Source organism: Hyposmocoma kahamanoa, unplaced genomic scaffold (genome assembly GCF_003589595.1).
Source record: "Hyposmocoma kahamanoa isolate Upper Pololo Valley unplaced genomic scaffold, ASM358959v1 109, whole genome shotgun sequence".
Lineage (NCBI taxonomy): Eukaryota > Metazoa > Arthropoda > Insecta > Lepidoptera > Cosmopterigidae > Hyposmocoma > Hyposmocoma kahamanoa.
In genome coordinates this window covers 86,113-89,561 of record NW_020653361.1, presented here as the reverse complement: position 1 = coordinate 89,561, position 3,449 = coordinate 86,113, and positions in this window count along the sequence as shown.

Sequence of the window (3,449 nt, the reverse complement as noted above, 5' to 3'; positions counted from 1 at the left end):
CTGAAGGACTGTTTGACATGATGCCAACAGCAACATTTTATCATCGCACCGCTCGCCACCGGCACGGGCTCCAGTCCATCCTTACACTCTGAAACCGAGTCGATCTCGTAGTGTACGGTTTCAGATGAGCTTTCTCCCACGTACAATTAGGTTGTGGAATGAACTCCCTGTCGGGGTTCTCCCGCAGGAATACAGCATGGAGTGAAGTTTGAATTTAGTTTAAATAAGATATTTTAGCTTTATTGGAAGTTTCTTTAAGGCCATGGGTGAGAAAGAGTGAAGTGGATTTGATTTTTATACATATTTAAGATATTAAAAGATATATAAAGAACCAAAAAATTGGTTTTTATTAAAACCTGTAATAGCGTCTCTGTTACAACCTACAACAGCCTTCAGAGTTTATTAACACCGTTCTACCGATTTAACCGCTGTTACAATTGTGGTATTGACGTGCTATTATAAGTTTTTAGAAGTAAAGTTACTGTAGAATTCTCAAATATACGGCCTAAGCGCTACTTTAGAAATATATTTATCTGCTGTAGATATAGCGTTCCAAAGGCTGTAGTAAAATCTATTTAACAGTTCTAGACGTTAGGAACATACTATACATATACCACCTACAGCGTTTTTAACGAAGCTAATAACTCCATTCAAACAGTTCTAACTTCAAAAGGCCTCTACAAGATCTCACGGTGTTATAAAGCTATTTATAACTCTGGTTTACATCAATTGCCCATACAATAGCTCTAAGACTAGCCTTTTTATCTCTCTTGGGGTTACATTTACCGTTGTACGGCTATTGTACGACTTGCGCTTGTTTAATTACCTACTTTTAAATACGCTACTGAAGAACTTAAGTATTATAGTACTGTAGACTAGGCTGTACTCTATGAGTAGAATTGCTGGCTGAACATAGGTAATGATTATAGTTTTGTATTTAGAATGTTAAGAAAATAGAAGATCTTGACAGACAGAGTTTGATTTGTAACGCAATACTAAAATTATGTAAAAAAGTGAAATAAAGTATATTTTAAAGATTATTACAGTTTAAATTTATAGAAGTACCTCTCGCAATGCATTAGAGCTATACCCCTTATTACAGTACATCACTTAAACAGCTAATATACAACTTTTAGGCTGTACAGCGGTAATATAAGAAGCTTGTGTGCTTCTTGGGCAGAATACCCAGTCTAGAACCAACTTAGAAATGTCCGTTTCCTAAACTGGCCCAAATCGGGAATCGAACCCGGAACCTCCTCATCAAGCACCCATAATACTAACCGCTGTGCCACCGAAGAGCAAAAGCACACCCTGCAATCTAAACCCGACCACGCGCCGCTGGCCGAGCCCTACCCCATCGTAGGTGGGGTACAGGTAGGGCATCGAGCGCGGGTTTTTCCAGTTCTGATGGTTACAAAGAAACCCGGGTTTGATTTTAAAAACCCAGGCTTTTTGAATATTTTACTTAATTTTTTTTTTGTCATTTATTATGTATAAACCGTTTCGAATACGATAATAAATGTAATAAAAACACGCTTAGGTAAATCATTACGTGTAAAGAAGCGTAATCAAGAAAACAAGCAATGTGTAAAATGGAATAAAAGATTTCTTTAAGACTTTATAAAATGTCTTGTAATTTGAAAGTCTGTTTCATGTATGATAATCCTTCCTCTCCTCATCCTTTGTTGTATTCATAGTTCCATTGTAGAAAATCAGTATAGGAACACAGTTTCTTATTTTTTTAATATAACAAAAAGATCGAAAAGCTCGAAAAAACCCGGTCTACTCGGGTTTTGACTAGGTATACCCACTATGACCCGAAAACCCGGGTTATCAAAATTGGTCCGGGTTTCGATGCCCTAGGTAGGTACATGTCTCGTATACTACAATGTTCTTTGGCGAATTAACACTTATTGCTGCTCTAATGAGAGTTTCGGTCTTTTTAACACGATATTTATTAGGGACTTTGATCACTCATTAATTATTGAACACTAGCTGGTGCCCGCGACTTCGTCTTCGCAAAGTAAGTACTTCGAGTAGTCTCAAGAAATACTTTACTTATTTTTACATAGTATGCTTTACTTATTTTTGCATAGTAAGCTTGTATGGAAACCAATAAGGTTTTCCATACAAGCTTTCATCCCCTATTTTACCCCTTTATAGATGGTGACGAAAAATACCCTATTTCCTTCTCCTGTGTCCCATTTCTATTCCAAAACTCATCAAAATTGGTTCAGCAGGCCAACCAAAATTGGTTAGGCGTGAAACGTAACAGACAGAAAGTTACTTTCGCATTTAAAATACCTCTTATTGTAGTTTGGATGTCAGCCCCATCAGAAGCGTTGGGTTTGTGATTTTTTAGCGCTACCTATTGACATTATTAGCAACTCTTTGGTCAACAAGTTTACCAACGAGATTTAGTCAGCACAGACCGCAGAACACTATACTACAGACTTCTCAACAGTCTGGCTTCAAAGTTCTTAAAATAACGAAAAGATGGCACCACATGTACATTTTCAATGAAAGCTAGTCAATCGAGATGAGTATGGGAAAAGATAGAAACCTCATTTTATCTAAGTATGTACATATATTACCACACACTTCTGATTTGACGTTGAATGAATTTGTAATACTATTGACGCCGACGTTTCGTGCGATCTTGGTACCAGATTTTATTCTCTCAGATTTGTTTTCACAGGACGTACTCATCTATTGTTTAGTTCCGAACAAAGGGAATTTCTTTCGCACACATTCGTTTTTATAAATATCTACTTTTCTACGTTTGGTAGAATTACTCTTGAAAATAGTTATGTATTTAAGACGTGACATTGGAGTTAAAGTAAAACACACCAAATTGTTTAATTAATCAAAATTACGTTCCTAATTAATAAAACATTTGTGTTTTCAAATAGTTTCAAATACCATGAGATACAATTTGAAGCGTGTATTGTTAGCTATTTCGTTAATAGAAAACACAAAGTTAGTTTTCTAGGTATCCTACAACCTAACTAACCCGAGGTGCACTTAGAATGCCATGCAGTAACAAAAATCGATATCCTTTCTGACGTACACATCTTGTTTGAAATTGGCGCGGATGACGTAGGTGGGAATCGCCTGACGTCATACGGATTCAAATTTACCTGTCTCTTTCCAACATAGCACTAGCGAATTAACTGAAAAGAGACACGAGATAAGACGTAAGGTTGTGAATAGAGTTTTTTTTATGAGTACATGTCGTTCAAAGCTCTAAACGCACTGATAACAAAATTTAAGTGATAACAATTATTGTATATTGTTGTTCATTGGTAAAGATTGTTGTTTAAAATAAAAATATATTGGTGTTAAGTGTGAACGTTAATTTAAATGGGTTAATTCGGTTGTTTCGATATTAATTTATTGTGTTTTGTTAATGAAACATTGAAGTGTATGACGTGCGAGACAGTGGCGCC